General features: G+C 49.6%; 1 protein-coding gene across 1 annotated transcript in view; it reads left to right on the forward strand.

The window, feature by feature from the left end:
• The window catches only part of KCNB1 (potassium voltage-gated channel subfamily B member 1), an 80,228-nt gene that overhangs the window by 51,234 nt on the left and 9,708 nt on the right, over positions 1–19,286 (forward strand). The window lies entirely within an intron of this gene.

Here is a 19,286-nt window from a genome sequence, read left to right on the forward strand (position 1 = left end):
AGGGGGGAACAGAGCTGGGGCTGGGGGAGGTAAGGAGTGTGCGAAAGAGAGAGGAGGGGAGCACGTGGCAGGAGACAGGTCCTTGGGCCTTGAGAGCCACAGGATGGAGTCTGGATTTATTCGGAAGGCACTAGGGAGCCCCAGAAGGCTCTAAAGCAGAGGGCGACAAGATCGGATCTTGTAGAAAGATACTTGGGATTGTCTGGTGGGGGAGGTTGGAGGAGGCAATCGTGGAACGCAGCCTGATCAAAACATTGCTTTTTTCAGGTCAGACAGACTCTCTGTCTCTTCTCTCCCTCTCCCCCTCTCTCCCTGTCTCTCTCCCCCTCCCCTCCCCTTCTCTCCCTCTCTCCTTTCCCTTCTCTCCCCCTCCCTCTCCCTCTCCTTTCTCCTTCCTTTCTCTTCTCTCCTCTCATGTTCTCTCTCACACTCACTCAACTTCTCTCCCCCATCCCCCTAACAAAACTGTAATTAATCTTCCCCCTCTGGCTGGCCCTGGCGCCCTTCCTCTGGCACAGATCATCATTTTAATTAAACTCTGGGATCTGTTTTACTAACCTGACATCTTGCTTAGGGAAACCAACAGAGGAGTTGCCAGGGGATTGTGGAAAGGTTTCCATGGCCCCATCCCAGGAAGGGGCCCTGCTTACCCACGGAGCCCTTAAAGGGGCATCGAGCTCAGCAGTGACGGGCTTGAGGTCTGGCTTGGCTTCTCCGCTCCATCACTTACTTGGGCAAGTGTTACTCTCTGAAGCCCTTTCCTGATCTATAATGTGGGGGTATTAATAGTTCTTCTCTTATAGGGTTTTTGTGAGGTTTAAGTGAGTTAGCACAGTGCTTTTCGAACTGAGGGTCATAAAATCAAGTTATTGGGTTATAACCACCATTGAGGAAACAAGAATGAAAATGCCCCAGTGGTTATCGTGAGGATGTGAGTTGTGGGTGTTTATTTCAGGGGAGTGCGCTTTCTGGGTTGTTTTGTAAATGTGTCTCTTACCCTGGTTACCCTTCTGAAAGACTGGAGAGCTATAATAAAAGCACTTAGAAGAGTTCATACAGTAGGTGCTCAAACTGTGGTATTTTGCTGGTATTTTCTAATGGAAGCAAGAAAGATTTTCTTATTTCCCTTGTACTATCAGTGGTTTCACCCCATTTTACACACAGGGAGACTGAAGTTCAGAGAAAGAAGCAGTTGTACCAAGGCCACTTGACCAAACTGAGCTGCAAACATTGGTTTGATTTGGCCTGAGTACCACCCACCCTCCCGCCTAGAATCTGCAGGAGACAGAACTCAGGCCAGATGCTGGACAGGGGCTCTGGGGCTGGGCCACCCTTGGCTGCGACCTCAGAGGCAACACAAACTCCCCACCCAGTGATCCTGCCTTGCTAGCCCCCCCCAGCAGTTACAAGGGAAACCTCAGAGGGGAGAAGGCTGTGGTTTTTCTGCTTCTTAATGGGTCTTCTAGAAGCCAATAAGTCTAGAAGAGATCCCCATATAAGGCAGGGGTAGGGGTGGATGTGAGGAAGAGCAGCCAGTGAGTCAGGGTCTGCAGATTGCAGGGGCTATGGGGAGGATTCTGTGAGGCCACGACCCAGAACAAGCCCCAGCTGAGAGGTCTGGGTCCCAGCCTTGGCTCCTTAGCTACAGGCAGGGCTGTGTGCCTGAGGGCTGGCTCCTTCCCCTCTCTGGGCCTCAGATTTCACATCTGTACAATGTGTATGGTGATGATGAAAATCTTTAGGAGGCTAACAACTCACGTGTTTCAAAAATACGCCCAGGAGCCCTGGCTGGTGTGGCTCAGTGGTTAGAGCACTGGCCCTCCCACCAAAGGGTCACAGGCTCAATTCCCAGTCAAGGGCACATACCTGGGTTGTAGGTTTGATCCCTGGCCCCGACCCGGGATTTGTGTGGAAAGCAACCAATTGATGTGTCTCTCTCACATCAATGTTTCTTCCCCTAGCCACTCTCTTTGAAAAACAATGGAAAAAATATCCCTGGGTGAGTATTAACTATATATATATACACATGAGTCTGTGATTCTAATTCTAAGACGTCTCCTCCACTTCTGCCCTGGGGAATGCCTTATGTATACATTTATCTAACATATTTATTGAGCACCTACTGTGGGGCCTGGCTGGTGGGGAGGAAGTTTGTTTTGACAATTGGCTGTTCCATGGGCTTCTCAAACTTAACAAGGTTAAGTGGAGCTCTTGGTCCCCAGCCAGGCCCCACAGTAGGTTCTCAGGGAACTGAAGATACATAGGCAATCAAGAGAGAGACAGTCCCTGTCCCCTCGTGGAACCTACACTCTAGTGCATGTTGACTGCATACTTTGAGAGCCCTGAAAGAGCATCCTTTTATAACAAGTTAGGTGCTACTTTTCCAAGGTGGTCAGGAAGGCCTCTCTGTGGAGGTGACACCTGAGCTGACAGCGAGGGGTGAGAAGGAAAGAGACCAGCGAGGGGGCCACTGCAGTAGCCCTATGGATTGCATCAGTGACCTGGACAAGGGTGTGGCAGTGGAGAAGTGGTCAGACTTTGGACCTGTTTTGAGGGCTGAGCCCACAGGATCCGCTTATAGACAGACAGCAGCCGAGGGAATCTCTTGGGTTTGCGGCCTGAGGATCCTGGAGCATGGAGGTGCCATTTGCCCAAACGGGAAAACCCCAGTTAGAAGCAGGTGGTAGGGGATCAAGAGCTCCACTTGACCTTGTTAAGTCTGAGAAGCCCGTGGAACAGCCAAGTGTCAAAACAAACCTCCTCCCACCCAGCCAGGCCCCACCAGCCCAGATGGTGGGTGGCGGAGAGCCTGTCGTGTGGCGGAGATTAATCCCCATGACCCAGTTCTGTCTGCCTGTGGCTATCTGGGTCACCTGGGCCGCAGGTCCTCACCACTCAGAGCCTGTCCCACCCCCTGTCCTTTTCAGTTGTCTGGCCCCTGCTGCCAGAGAACACTGAGGGGGGGAACCAGAGCATTCCTCTTCCACCGGCCCTCCATGAACCTGAATTTCCCTGCCTCTGTGCCTTTGCTCTTCCTGCACCCTCTGCCTAGAAGTCCCCTTCCCTTCTTCCACTCTCAAATGTCCATTTTCCTTCCCTCCTTTTATGTCAAGCCTGGAAGCCTCCAAGAAACCTTCCCTGGTTTCCACTAGAATAATAGGAACCATATTTTGAATGCCTACTATATGTCAAGCCCTGTAAAAGGTAATTTATCTTTCTTATCTAATCTTTGGAGGTAGAGGATATCACCTTTGTTTTACTGAAAGTTAAGGTTGAGGGAGACAAAATCACTATCTCGAGGTGATATGAGAGAAGTGACAGAGTAGGGGTTCAAGCTCTATACTCTGTCATGTTTTATAAGGCAGCTTAGGCACTTATCCTGCCTAAGGGTCTTTGGGCTCTTCAAAGGCGTAGATTGGGTTTATTTGGTTTCTGCATCCCCAGAGTCTGGCACCGTCTCTCCATAAATGCTTGCTTGCTGGATTTATGGATGGACAGATGGATGAGTGGGTGGATATGCGGATAGGTGGATAGATGAATAATAGATGGACAATTGGATAGATGAATGGGTGACAGATGGCTGGATGAATAGATAGGTGGATGGACAGGTGGATGAGTGGGTAGTAATGTGGATGGACAAGCGGGTGGATGAATGGATGATGGATGGGTAGATAGAGATGGTAGATAAGTAGATGGATGGGTGGATGAAAGGATGGATGGAGTTGAAAAAGAGAGGTAAGGGAGGTGTGAGAGAGAGGTAATTTCCATCTGGAAAAGAGGGGCCTTGCACACTAAGTCATCAGTGAGGCTCCCCCCTGACCTTGGGAAGTATGCAGTTAAGAGGCCAACTCTTTTCAGAGAAGACAGGGAACAGATCCACCGTTTATTGAGCACCCATTATGCCCCAGGCACCATCCTAAAAACCTTATACATATTAACTCAATCAATCCTCATGAAAGCCCTAATAAGAAAGTACAGTTCTGATCCCATTTCTCAGATGAGAACTCTCAGGCTCAGAGAAATCAAGCCACTGCCACAGGAGTGAGAACCCTGTAGATAATCATAACACGGCCTGTTGGCGGAATGTGCACCGGAACCTATGGTAGCCCTGAACGTCCTTCCACCCCAGGGTCTTTGCACTTTCCGATCTCTGCCTGGGGCTGTCTGCCTTAGGCTCTTCTCATGGTCCGCTCCTCCTCACAGTCAGATCTTAGCTCCAGCATCTCCTCTCACAAAGGCCATTATTGACTCCACTTAGTATGTCCCTCAGTCATTCTCAGAATCACTTAGGATACAGATTTGGCTATTGTGATAGAGACCCAAATATCAGTGGCTTAAACAATATCAAAAGTGTTTCTTCTTTTCCTCTCTCAATAAGGATCACCCAGCTGGGTAGGTGGCAGAGCTGAGATTTGAACCCAGGGCCTTTGGTTCCACTGCCTGTGCCCCTCTCCCCCTACTCCATACACACACCAGGTGCCCCACTGCCTGAGTGGCTCTGGGAAAATGCCAGCATCTGGGTCTCTCCAAGGCCCAAATAAAAACAGACTCGGAGAGGTAAAGTAATTTGCCTTTGTTCTGGGCTGAAACCAAACGCTAGAACCCAGGTGTGACTCCAGAGCCTGTTTGCTGAGCCTGGTGTTGTGCTGCCACCTGAATCCCCACCATTCATAGCACTGCTTCATTCCCCCAAACATGCCAGTCAGAAAGTCCTTCTGAGATCTAACTCATAGCCTCAGCCCATCAAAGAAGCTTCTGCTTCTGTTTCCAATGTAAGTTTAGGGCTCAGTTCTAACCAGAAAGGCATAGAGCATCTGAACCCCAAAGGAGGTCAATTGTCAGAAACAAAGCTTCAAAGAATGAGCTGGGGGTCAGGGTGCGCCCAGCTCATTCCAATCCCAGCACTTCCTTTGCTGTGTGATCTCTGTTAAGCCGGTGACACACTCTGTGCTTTTGTTTGCCCATGTGGAAAAGAGGAGTCTTAACAGGAAGGAGCTATGCCCGGAGTGCTTTAAGGTTTAAACCGGAGACATCAAAGTGTGAGTGGAGAGGCAGGCCCTGCACCCAGGGAACTTGAGGCCAGCAGGGAGCCTAGGCCTTGCAGGGGGAAAGCATGGGGACAGAACAATCGGACCAATTCCAGACAACAGTAGAAATGCTGGTATTAATCACCAAATACAAAGACAACATGATCCTGTGGGACCTTCCTAGGAGCTGGTGTGGCCCAGAAAGGGGACTTCATGTTTCCGGGAGGCATCTCAGCCTTGGCACTATTGCATTTCAGGTTGGAGAATTCCTTGTCCTGGGGGTCCTCCTGTGCACTGTGGGATATTTAGCAGCAGTCCTGGCCTCTGTCCTCCAGATGCCAGTAGCAGGCCCCACCCCCACCCCCACTCCACGCCCAGTATGACAACCTAAACTTTCTCCAGACTTTGCCAAATGGCCCCTGGGGATACAATTGCTCCTGGTTGAGAACCAGTGCTTCTAGGTGTAATCTAAAATATTGGCATCTAATTTAAAAAGTCTTTAGCCCTCACACAGGCCTCAGACATAGGTGATCAGCCTAAATACATCCTGGCATCAGCAGGTGGCATTCAGCCTGAGCCACCAGTTTGAGACCCTTGTTCTAGAAGGTCAGGCTGACCCTAGAGGTCACTCATTGTACAGATGGAGAGACTGCAGCCCTAAGAAGGGGAAAGACTTGGCCACGGTCATACTATAAGACACGGCATAGCTGAACCTAGAACCAGACTCAGTTCCCGTGTGTGTGTGTGTGTGTGTGTGTGTGTGTATGTATATATATATATATGTACATATGTATATATGTATATATATAAAAATATGAGGTTAGACTGGATGGTCGGTGGCTGCCTGGCAAACTGGTCTCCTCCATGACTATACTGGTCCCTCCTACCCCCTATGGACTTGGTTTCAAAAAATTTAAGAAGGTGTTCACTCTTGGGGTCGTGCAAGTGCATGCCTCACCCTCCCTCGGCCAGGCCCTGCTTTTTGGTTCTAATAAGTTTTGCAAAGAAAAAGTGCAAATGCTCTGAAAACTTACGCAGAGAGCTGTGGCCCAGTGAGGGAGGGAGGATGGAGAGAAGGCAGCCCCAAGGAGGTGAGAGAGATGAACACACACACCATTCAGGGTAATCGCTCTCTACCCCAAACTCTAAGCCCCTTTCTAGATTGCAAATATTTTGTTAGCTGCTGTCACCACTAACTTCCCTAAAATGAAATTCGTAGGTAATAATACCTTACCTATATACAGAACTTCCCCAAAATCAGTAGAATTTCCTAACTTTAATAGGAAGGAGAATTACAAGGAAAGTAATTTATATTAACTTTGTAGGCACCTCAATATGCAAATACCTGGTCATGACAATGACACCGGAAAGCACCATGAAGGTGTCAGGTGCTTACACTATACATAGAAGCATCGTGAGTGTGACAGTGACAAAAACAGAGCTCCAGGTGTGTTGGCAGCCAGATACCACAAGCGGCATTGCCATCAGCTACATGGTTTTTCTTCCAGTGTGGCAAATAAGTCTTAGTTAAGTTCTGAACAGAAGAAAGTACCATTTCCCCTGCTTTATCCACTGGTTAAATTTCTGGAAAGTCCCGAGTATGTTAAAACCTTGGCAGAAGATATTTGGTGTGTTTATATGTAAAATGGAGTCAGAGCTGAGGTTCAGGAAATTATAAGCAGCACTTGTGCATCACAGGTCACCTGGCAGGTCGCCTGGCACGTCGCCTGGCATGCTAGCCCCTGCCCGCTGGGTGCCGAGGCATCCTCTCCCATCCTTGCAGCATCCTCACAGATTCCAGCACATGTCCCTGTGGGCAGTGCCCCCGCTGGGCGTCACTGCATCCCACTGCAGCTAACAGCCAGCCTCCGAGCAGAGGACCGCGTTTGATATCTGTTGATCTTTCCATTGCCAGCCTAATGGTTTGTTTGTTTACTTACATGGCCACTGTCAGGGTCCTGGCACACCCCAGAGTGGCTTGTCTTTTTTCCCAATTGTGCACATCCGCGGTAGTTATCCTTGGAAATAAAGGAGGCGACACCAGCGCGAATTACCTCCTGACCAGTCTGAACCAGCCTTACTAGAGACTGCCAAGGAAGCCAGCAGCCCCTGGCTGAATCCACCCTGAATTCTCAGCCACTCCAGACTCGCTCTGGGGACATTAACCAGCTCCCATGTGCAATTAGGGCCAGAAGCAGGCAGCTCGGGAGGCCTGGAGCCCTGCTGATTGTTTCTCAGAACCAGAACTAGAAGGAGCTCGTTCACATGCCGCAGACTTTTAGCAAGAATAGGGTTTCTTTACCCAACATCTAGTTCATGAGATCCGAATTTTTCTCACTTGAAAAGGAAGAAAGGAAAGTTCTTTACTTGCTCCTTCACCCTGTCACCTTTCCCTGTACCCTCCTCGTTAGACTTGTCCCTCCCAGCCTCAAAGAGGGAGACCGCATCTGAAATAAAGCACATTACTTCTTGCCTGTTGACCTTCCACGTTTCAGGCCCTCACAATTGAAAGGGAGGGATTTTCAAGAGTAAATGATGAATGTTCATCTTACATGGTTACTCTGGGAACCAAACCCATAAGGGGTGTGAGCCTACTGGGTGTTGTTCTTAATCTTCCTTGCCACCTACAGGGTGGGTCTTCTCATCTCCATGTTGCAGATGAGGAAACAAGCTCAGGGAGGGCTGTGACTTGCCCAAGGCCACGCAGCAACGTCAGTGGCAAGGCTGGGGTTTGTGCCAGATCCACAGCCCCCAGAACCCACCCTTGTTATAGTCACCCTGCTGCAAAGTCCTTTTTCTTCTCAGGGGGTAGAAATAGCTGTTTACCCAATTTTCTACGAACAGGTTTCAAAGAGCCGTCCAGAATGTGTGAGCAAGCCAGCGAATTCATAGATACAGCACCCATTAGGGAACTTAGTATTAGCCAGCCACCCACCCGCCTGGCTCTAATTAAAGGCCTGTCTTTGCCTTACAAACCGTTGTTTTCTGGGGCCTGTAATTTAACTAGTCACAATCACGGCCTGGCCCCCACTCCCGGTCTTACTGAGGCTAGTGATAGAAAGGAAGGTACCATTTGTATGGCCTTGGGTTCGAACCCTGGCTCTGCCATAGAGGGCCAGGACTAGGGTGAGGCAAGTGAGGCACGCAGCTAGGGCACAGAGATGCAGAATCAGTATTAGTAATGTTTCCACTGTAGCTCCAGCTGGCAGATCCTTCTTTATAGATTTAGATATTTTGTTCATTGTGGATTGTTTTACCTGATTTTCTAAAATATTGCATGAAAATATTACTTACTTGATTACTGGGGTTTTTAGGATTCCCTTAGATTTTGCACCCTAAAATGTTTTTACTCTAGTCTGGGCCCTGCTGCCGCGTCACATAACCTTTGTCGAGTCACACCCCCCCCCCCAAGCTGCAGTTGTTTCATCTATAAAATGGGGCTACTGACAGTACCTACCTCATCAGGCTTCTGAATCTAAAGACCCAGGCATACAGCTGGCACTCAATAATGGCTTCCGTTGTGGGGGAAGAGAGAAAACGGGGGGCACTATTGGCATTGGGGGCTACACAAGACTTCATGATGCGGGACTGTTTGAGCATCACAGGATGTCTCACCCATCCCTGGTTCCCACTCACTGAACACCAGTAGCTCCCCCACCCCATCACTGTGACAATCAGAACACCTGTCCACCTTCATGTTTCCAAAATGCCTTCTAGGGGGCAGTGCCGCCACCACTGGGCTAGATCAGTCTTGGAGTCGTACAGACCTGGGCTCAAATTCAGGTCGTGTGACCTTGGGCATGTTCCTGAACTTCTCTGAGTCTCTTTTCTTCACTTGTAAAATGACAATAATATCTCATAGGGGTGGTTCGAGTGTTTGGATATCCAGTTTCTGTAGCTGCTACTGTTATTACGTCGTTTGTATTCCGAGCAATACACTCTTCTTGGAGCTGGCTCTCTCCTGGCAATTTGTAGGGGTGGAGGCAACCGGCTACCAGATGAGCTTGTGAGGAGGGAAGGAGCAGATCTAGCCTGTCACCGTGTATTGATTGAACTGAACTGCATTTACATATCTTAATTAATTGCCAACATTTGGGAGATTTCACACACACAAAATAGATTTTCTTGTTTGTCTTAAGAAACCAGAAAATTAGGCAGCCTTGGGCCACCTCCTTCCTCCTGGAGTGGGTGAGGGGTGGCCAGCACCTCCTGGAATTTTCCTGGCAGAGGGCTTCAGTTGTCTGCACTTCCTGCCGGCCCCCTGGAGGCTGAGTCTTCGAGCCCTGGCTGGCTGTTAGGCCCAGGAACAGAGCTCCACTCAGGAAACCCGAGGAGGAGTTTTAAAAGGAAGCATGGGATCGGGACTGCTGTCTGGGAGGATATGTCATGTAGCAACTGAGAGTGCCTCGGAAAGTGGCTGAGAGAATCAAGGGTTTTGTTGTTTGTACCATCTCGAAAGCTCCTTTGCAAATTGCCAAGAGCCAGGAAAATGTTAACCTTGTAGGGAAGGGGGCTGGGAAGAAGCATAGCAGGAGCAAAAACCTGGAGGCTGGAATCCTCCTTCACTGTCCGAGGAGCACTGGCAGGGGTGGGGAGACAGTCAGGTGAGGGACAGAAGCCAGGTCAGGAGACCCTAAATCCGGTCCTGGTTCTTCCGCGGACTGGCTTGGTGACCTTGGTTAGCAGCCCCCCTTTCCCAGTTTCCTCCCCCAGAGTGGGTGAAAGGAAAGGGTTGGACCTGGAAGGAGCCTTCAGGACTGAGAAATATTAGCTCATCTTTTTCGTCAGGTCCCCCGTTACGCCAGTACACACCAAGCGCTCAAGCAGTGCTGTACTGGATTTGTAAGAGCTGTGCAGCAGTTTGGCCCTGCCCAGGGCTGTGTTCTCTGAAAACGGGTTGAGAACAGCTGTAGGAACAGCCAGGAAAAGTGGTTGTAGATATAGTTCCTGCCTGGTCCATGGGCTACAACTCTATGGAAGATTGCAAACCCAGGCAAGAAAAAGAATGGCTGAATGAGAGCTGGGTGTGCCCTGGAGGGCCTGGGAGACAGGCTGTAGGGGCAGGGAAAGGGGGCCTGGGCCTGGGCAGCCCCTGGGGTGGTTCAAATGTGCTTTCTCTGCGAAAGGGATCAGGTGGTGATCACTTTATCCATGGCAGCTGACACAGGGCCTGACATGCCTGAAGGATGAATAAATAATTGATTAAAAGAAAGATGGAAACAAAGACAAATACAGGAAACCAAGGGAGGGAGGAAAGGCTGAATGGGTGGCTAGATGGGTGATAGAAGACTACAGAATGTTTGATGCTGGATAAGTGGATGGGAGATGGGTGAGTTATAAAATGAACAAAGAGTGGAAGGAGGATAGAATGAAGGGAGAGAGGGAATAGAAAGAAGGAGAGAAGGAAAGCAGAAGGATGGACAGGTTGAAAGTGGAGTAGATGGATGGGAGGAAGGGAGGAGGGAGGGAGGAAGATGGGTGGTGCTTGGATACTTGGGAATACAAGAATGGAAGATGGAAGATAGGTGAAATAAAGAAATCAGATGGATGCTGGATAAATGGATGGAGGGACGGGTACTGGTAGATGGATGGAAGGAAGGAGGTGTAGTTCTGCCTCTGAAAATGCATTAATAAGCATTTACTGAGTTCCTGGTGTCTGCCCAGCCCTAGCGAGGCACCGTGCAGAGACAGAAAAGTAAAATCGGGGTTCCCTTCCCCACGCTCCCTCTCTGGTGGGGAGAAAAGGTCAGAGGCCGAGTCTGCTGCCCAAGGCAGCTCCGGTAAGAGGTAAAATCCACAACAGGCCTTCAATTCTGCCTACAAACTGGGCTCCTCCGCTGCAGTCTCAGACCCCTGAGGAGGAGAGACCTGGCCAGGCTGCCTAAGTTGACCGTGAGGGACGTTCTTGGGATGTGCTGGAGCCCGCCTGACTGGCAGCTCAGTGAAGGTGGGCACCGGGTCTGTGTTCACTGCTGCACCCCGGCATCTGGTGGAGCCTGTCCTCACACAGGGGGCAGTCAGTGACATTTCTTTAATAAATGGGTGAGCAAGTGAGTAAGTGAGTGAATAAGTGAAAGTCTGAGTAGATTGCCTGTGGCTGTAGATAGACTCTACCATCTTTGTAAGCTTCGGTGTCCTTGCCTCTACAATGGAGCTAACAATACCCAGCATGGACTGTGAACTTTGTAAACTGGGGAGAGGTTTACAAATGGACAGTGTGACGTCACTGGAGGTAACAGTCGTAGCAGCAGCAATCATAGGAGCAGTAATGGCCCTGGCGGTCATTGCGTTCATAGTGGCGATGATGGTGTTATTACTGGCAGTGGCGATAGAAGTGCTGATGAAAGCAGTTATTGCATTGGCGATGGCAGTGATGGTTATATTCATAGTAGTAGTAAGAATAATACTGTTGGTAGCAGGAGAGAAGAGAAGGGGGGGGCATTCCAGGAGGAAAAAGTGTTCTGATTTCAGTTGCGAGTGACGGAAATCCAATTCAAATTGGCTTAAGCTAGAAAAGAAAGGGAGGGATGATTTATTGGCTCATACAATTGGGAAGTCCAGAAGTCGCTCTGGCTTCTGGCCCAGATACACACGCCCTTGCGCCATATCATTAGGACTTGTCATTGCAACTCAGTCTCTCTCCATCTTTTGTCTCTGCCCTCCCCTGGGTGGGCTTCACTCTCAAGTGAGCTCGCTGGGCTTCCAGGCCTCCCCCACCCAGCTGGACTGTCCCTCCCAAAGGAGAGCTGTGCCCCCCAAGTAGTTACAGCCAGAGGCCCGGGATTTGTTCTCACTGGCCCATTTTGTGTCACATGCTCATCCCTTAGCCAGTCACTTTTGCTAGGAGGGTTGGGATGTGCTGACTGGAAGAGCCTGTGTCACATGGCCACTCTCCGGAGCCGGAGGTGGGCAGGGCGGTGGTATTAGGAGAGGAGGCAGGGGACCAGTGGGTGGCCTTCAGAGGTAGGGCCAGGTAAAGATGACAGACGTCAAAGGTAGGTGCTCAACAATTAATTTTTCTCCTCCCTGTGCCCCGAGGATAGGGAACAATCCATATAAATTGGAGAATAGAGCAGACCTTGTTTAAATCCCTGATTTGCCACTTGCTAGCTCTGTGGCTTTGGACACAGTACTTAAGTTCTCTGTAGCTCAGTTTCCTCATCTATAAAATGGGATGACAAACAAAGCATCGTTCTGAGTATTAAAAAGCTTATTGCTTAGAACAAGGCCTGGCACAAAATAAGTGTTCAATTAACGTAAAGAATAGTGCCAATTCATGTGATTTGTGAAGATTAAAACCGCTTCCTTTTGCCTGGATGCTCCTCTCCCAGATCGACATATAGCTGGATCTTCTTCCTTCAGTTCTCAGCTCAGATGCCCCCTCCCCAGAGAAACCGTCCCTGACCACCACAGCTAAGGATCCCCCCTACACCCAGCCACTCCCTATCCCCTTAGCCCATTTTCTTGCCTTTATAGTACCTGAAGTGACCTTCTTAATTTATGTTTCCTCATTTAATAACTGCTTCCCCCACCCAAATGTCAGTTCCCTAAAGACGTTGTCTGTTTTGGTCACTGCTGTAATTCATAAATGTCTGCTAAATGAAAGAACAAATCCCCTTCCTTCCCTAACACAGTGTTTTTGTACAGCACGGCCCCATCAGGGAGGACTCTAGGGCAGAGATGTGGGAATGGGGCAGGGGTGCAGAGATGCACTCCCCTAACTGGCAGGGGTGGAGAGTCGGGGAGGCCTGGGTGAACCTGCACCCTCTACCCTCATAGAGAGCTCCCTTTGGTCTCTGTCCCTGACTGTGGGGAGGGTCTCAGGTCTGGATGGCCTTGGGAGACTGGGGTATCCACCTTGACTTGGGTCACCCCAGCCAAGGTCAGGATAAAGCCGGCAGGACAGGACTCTCAGGCCTTGGATTACACGTCCTTACACATCCGCTGCTTAGCTGGGATTAGTGCAGACACCACACCTATCCTGTCCAGGCCTGAAGCGGGTCCAGCTGGATGGGTCACAGGCTGCCTCTCCCTCCGACTCTTCAGGTGCATCCTCCCCTGGGGAAGCCTCAAGACCCACCAGAGACTCGGCAGGGCGTGGACAGTGTGGCTGTAGTTTCTGTGCATTTTCATTACTATTTATGGAATGTCTACTGTGTACTGGGCCCTAAGCTTGGACTTTATAGTATCTCCCTCGGTCCTTCAAGATGAAGACTGGGGCTCTTTTAAAAAAATTATGTTCCTCAATCGTTACTGAGTACCTACTATGTGCCAGGCACAGGTCTAAGTACTGGGGATACAGAAGTGGGAAAGATGGTCCTACTTTCATGGAGCTTTAGAGGGGAAGACAGGCACTCAGTGAGTAAATAAAGATTTTTGAAATGCACTTCAGCTCTTAAAGCAAGGAATGGAGAAGGAGGGGAAGGGAACCCCTGGATCAATATGTGAGATCTTAATCAACACCCTGGTCCCAGGAAGGTGGGTTGTGCCCCATAAATCCATGGCTGGTTGCAGGGGGATGGGGGAAACTTCGCTGTCTGGCAGAGAGCAGAATGTGAGCCTTGTCCCCATAAACATTTGTTGAATGACAGAATGAATATTCTGCTATTGCTCAAAAGCCTTCCATAGCTCCCCATTGCCTGCATGATCTCATCCATACCCCTTAGCTGTCATTGACAGCCCTTTGTGATCTGGTGCCTCCCAGCCCTACCTTTTCTGGCCCCTCCAGCATGCTCTTCCCAGTCTTCCCAACTCAGGAAATGCCATCACCACCCTCCCAGTTGCCCAGGGCAAAACTTGGGATCCCTCCTAAGCTCTTCTTTCCCTCACCTCACACATCTAAGCCATCAGCAATTTGGTTAGTTTCACCTCCAAAATATGCCTTGAATCTGTGTACTCTATTCATGGCAGCCACCATCTCTCACCTGGACACCTGCCAGGCCTTCTCACTTGGATTTTTGCTTCTATTCCAATCCCCCTACAGGCTGTTACCAAATGTAGCTGGAGGGTCTTAAAACCCACATTAGGCCGTGCCACTAGCCAGCTGAGAAGCCCTCTACGGCTAGTATGGTTCTCAGAACAAAAACGTCTGTCAGGTCTTTAAGGCCTTCCTCACTTCTCTCTTTGACCTCATCTCTAGCACCCCTTTCCTTCCTTTCAGCTCCCAGTACACCTTTCTCCTTTCTCTTCCTGTGACACGTTAATCTCTTCTCTGCCTCAGGGCCTTTGCACTTGCTGTTACCTCTTTCTAGACCACCCTGTCCCCAGATCGTCCTATGCCCCGGCTCTTTTGCATTCCTCAAACTCAGATTCCTCCACTCAGATTCCTCCTCTGAGAGGCCTCCCAGGCCACTTGAGCTAAACTCGTCACCCCTCCCTACCCTCCCCAACAAAATCTTTATTGTTTTTTATCCCATCATTTTGTTTAATTGGCAGAGTGGGTGGTAGAGAATAGAAGGGGGCTTCAGAGAGGTCTGAAAGCTGGGGGGAAACGCAGACAGGGGCTCTAAGGAAGCAACTGCTTAGCTTTCCTGTAGACTGGGAAGAGCAGGCCACAGTACGGGTGGGTAAGGGGCTAGAGCAGACGGGATCCCATCCCACACCCCTGACTCAGAGCACCCTGTGGACCCGGCTGTAGGCCCAGCATTCCCTAAGGAACCTATGACTGTTTCCCTGGCAGGGTTTAATCTTTTCCCTCATCGCTGGCCACGCTTCTAATGATTTATTCCTAGGCTCGCAAACCCAGATCCTTGCAGAGGCCAAGAACGCCTCGTAAACAACACACGTGTAAGACGTTAAAAGCACAGGCCCGGATGAGCTGGTGTTCAGCTCCAGCCCAGGGGGTCGTCACAGAGGAAGTAGGCCCACAGTAGCTAGAGCTTCAGGTTCTTTTTGAGAAACTGGAAATCTGGATTCGTAGGGGAGATAACTGTTGTCAACTAATTCACTGCGTGGGCCAAAACAACCTGTTCATGGATTGGTGGAGCCCTCCAGCTGGCAGGGTGGCCTCGTTCACACTTGTCACAGCCACTCACCCTTTGTTCATACCAAGTAGCAGTCCCTGGGGTTCCACCTGTTCCACCTATTATTTCATTGCTGCCTCACAGATACTAGTGTGCTAGGGACCGTTCTGATCCCCATTTTACAGATGAGGAAACTGAGACGCAGGTAGAACTCGCTTGCATGGCCCAAAAGCTAAAGAACTTACAAACTCTGTGCTAAGAACTTCTCTTCCTCTGTCTGATTTCTTCTTCCAATCCTGCCCACCAGGAGAAATTAAGGTTCAGAGGTTAAGGAAAGGACTAGAGGTCACGCAGCTGGCAAGAGCCAAAATTGCAGGCTAAAGAGTTTGCAGGCTAAACTCTTACTCTGTCCAGCTTCAATGTGAAGGAGCTTTGGAAACTTCAAATGACTGCAGAATCCTTGGCAGTCTGAAACCATTATCTGTGCAAGCTCCTGCTATGCGTACGTTTCTAAGAAGTGCTGGACTTCAGGCTCTTCCCTGGAAACCTTGACTGGTAACCAGTACCCTCAGATGTTATTTTTGGAGGGAGTGGAATCCATAATTTTGTTCAGATGCTGACATCCTGGCAGCTGATTCACTTTATTTGCTAACTCCTAAGCTTTGGTTCTCCCTCCTGCCAGACCCCAGCACAATTCAGAGGGTTCCAGATGGAACCTGGAGTCTGACCAGCAGCTTGAAGCTCAGGGGGGTTTCCAGTGCTCCACTCTGCCTTTCCTTGGTCTGTGGAGGAAAAGAACTGGCATTTATTGAGGACCCGTTGGATGCCAGGTACCTTCTGTGTTATATCACAGTATGATTCAGCTGCTTCCTGGCTGTGTGATCTTGGGCAAGTCACTTTACCTCTGTGAGTTTTTGTTTTCTTGCATATAAAATGAAGATGAGAATTTTTGTTAGCCAGGTCACTTTTTATTTGCATGGGTCAGAAACCCAACCCAAATTGGCCTAATCAAAGAAGGGCACTGATTGATTCATGTAGTTGGTTCATGTTGTTGGGGGAGAGGAAGAAAGAGTGTGGAGAACTCACACCCACTCTTAAATGCCTCAGCCTCAAAGTGATACATACAGCACTCCCACGCACAGCCCATTGGCCTCAGCGAGTCGCACAGTTCTGCACAGAGGAAATAGATTTCTGTGCCATGCCCAGAAAGGTAGGAGTAAGTGCTAGAAGGCTCTTGCACACCAGGCATACATGTACTGCATTGCTGCAAGCAAAAATGTGAGGGTTCCCTTGCCGACCCACCAAGTTGAGGCACCCTCACCTTCCTCTGGGCACTTCTCTTCCCTGGGAAGTCCCACATAGAGGGTGAGCAGTGAGCAATGTTGATTCATGGACTAAACACCACTAAAACTTGATTTCTTTTTAGTAGACATGCCAGTGATTTCTTGCTTTTTTTGTCTTCCTCAAATACTTATTTTATTTTTAAAAATGTATCCCAGTTTTTTATTTATTTTTTATTTTATTGTGGTAAGAATACTTAACATGAGATCTACCCTCTAAACAAAATATTTAGTGTATAACCCAGTACTGTTTGCTCTAGGTACAGTGTTGTCAAGCAGATCTCTAAAACTTGTTTATCAAATGCCAGTACTTTCCCTCTGTACCCCAGCACATATGTGCACACACCCACATTGGAGACCATCTCCTTAGCCCATCATGAAGCATTTTAGAGGTTTCAAAGCACACGCTTCCCCATGAGGGAGAGAGGGTATAGGGCACAGACCTCACTGTCAGGGAAGGCAGTGATGGGTGTCACTTCTGGGCACATGCAAGTGTGAGTTCTCCCGGCTTTCCTCTCCCCTGCCATGGCAATGGTGGAGGCCACGTACTGAGATGATAGAGCCACTGGATCCCTGAATCACCACTTGGAAGGGAACTGTCCTGGAGGCCCAACAGACTCTCAAGTGGATGTTGCATAAGAAAGACCAGAGATGTGAAGATACTTATATAAGGATGCCCAGACAGAATTAGAAAGTAGGTCTCTCAACCACCCACATATCCATTTCACCTCAATATGAATCTCTAGAGAGACAAAATTGCTACGTGAGAAACATCGTTGTTAAGCCACTCAAATGCTTCTTTCTAAATGTATATTGGACATTAACCAGCAAGTCTGGCTATTGTCAGGAATGACCATTCACAGAGCCATCATTCTGATGTTAGCCAGAGTGGTACCCAATCCCAGCATCCAGACTAACGTATTTAGCTTTCTTTGGCAACCCCCGCCGCCTTGGCCAAGCTCCAAAACACTACACTCCCCGCTCCCCATCCTGCCATACTCCGGGGACAAGGGGACAAGTGTTGGCTTAGCAGAACCTGTGGATACTGTCCTTGCCTAACATTTCCTATGTTTCTTGTTTTGTTTTTTAATCTTCAACCAAAGGTATTTTTTTCCATTGCTTTTCAGAGAGAGCGGAGGGGAGAGAGAGGGAGGGAGGGAAGCATGTATGTGAGAGGGACACACTGATTGGTTGCTCCTGCACGTGCCCCAGCCGGGGCCAGGGAATGGAGCCTGCAGCCGAGGTATGTGCCCTTGGCCGGAATTGAACCCAAGGCCCTTCAGTCCGTGGGCTGGCGCTCTAACCACTGAGCCAAACCGGCCAAGGTTTTTTGATTCAATGCACTGCTCTCCGCAGAAGGAATGGACCAATCCCTTCATCACTGTTAAGACTAACACTCCCTCCCTTAGCTCCTCATACCCTCAGCAAATACAGAAAATTGGTGATCATTGAGGCAGGAAAGGCATTGCCACCCCCTCCCCTCATTCTCCAAATCACCTTCCCCCTCTGCAGGGACCAGAGTCAGGTCCCACAGCATCACCAGAGGCATTGTCCTTAGATAGGTAAGAGGTTGCAACATCACCAGCGCCCAGAATTCCTGCTTTAGCAAGATTCTTGGGAACTTAGTTGACCTGTTACAAAGAGGTCACCTAACCCAGAGCTTGTTAGGAACAGCCAGGTCACCTCAGGTGATAGGGTGTGGCAAGTGTGAACACTAGGTTCCTGGCTTGTGCAAATAGATGCAGATCTGGAAAGTTCCTCATAAACTGTAGCAGGTCAGTAAATGGTTGCTGTCTACAAAACTGCACGAGTCCAGGCTTGCAGACCCAATGCCTGCAGAGGCCTGGCAGATAATGAAAGGAGTGAAGAGGCCTGTGGCAAACTAGGGAGCCATGCCCAGGGCAGCTGGCTCTTCAGCTCCAGCCAATGGCTGCCATTGGGCATGCAGGTTCAGCGTAGATACATCATCTGATTTTCCAAGGAAACCCAAAATTATGGACTTTTTATTGTGAAATCTCCCAATTTGAAACTTGGGCAAATAAGTAAAAATGAGTTTCGCAGCCCCAAGACCTCTGTTTATAATGCCTGGGACACCCCCAACAATGTCACCACACCTCTTTTCTACCTTTGTGACTTGGTTGCCCTCTCATGGTGAAAGCCACTATTGCCTGGCTCACCCCAAGGCCTCTTCCAAGGCACACAGATCCCAGGATTCCTGTCCCTTTCTGCCCAGGAGCGCCCCCTGCAGGATCCTGACTCCAATTTCTCATCAACCCCTCACCCGTGGTCCCCATCAGCAGGGGAGGGGGGAAACCGTCAGCCTGCTCCCAATCCCCTTAATCGGATCTGCACCAGTGACCCTTCTAATTAAAACTTCCTAGCTGTAATCCCCCTCCCTTAAACCTGGGGGAAGCAGAAGTGCCATAAAAGGAGAGAAAGGTTTGGTGGCCGGAAGCCGCCGCCTCCCATGTCCTTGAAACCATCATGGGAGACCCGCAGGCCTGGGATGGAGTCCCAGATCTGACTCTTACAAGTTGTGTGACCCTGGAAAGTCAATTCATTCTCTGAGTCTTCATTTTATTCAACCGCTTGTTCATTCGCTTTTCAGCTATTTAGGGAGCACCTGCTCTGTGCCAGGCAATGTTTGGGGAGCTGGGGACACAGCAGTGTATGGTGGGCCCTCATGGAGCTGACATTCTCTTGTGGATCACAGAGGAGGAAATTTCAGCTCGGCAGGATCAGTGCTGTGATGGGAGAAGCTCAGGGGCTGTGGGCGTCCAGAGGATGGATGTACCCAACCTAGACCTGGGGTCAGAGAGCTGAGCAAATGGCCTCTGAGCTGAGCCTGAACAGGGTATATGGATCATCCAGAAGTGGGGGAGGAAGGGCACTCTAGGCAGAGGGAACGGCACGGGAAAGGGTCTGGAGGTGTGAGCCACCTTGGTTGTACATGGCTT

The sequence above is a fragment of the Miniopterus schreibersii genome, assembly GCF_964146895.1.
Source record: "Miniopterus schreibersii genome assembly, chromosome: 10".
NCBI lineage: Eukaryota > Metazoa > Chordata > Mammalia > Chiroptera > Miniopteridae > Miniopterus > Miniopterus schreibersii.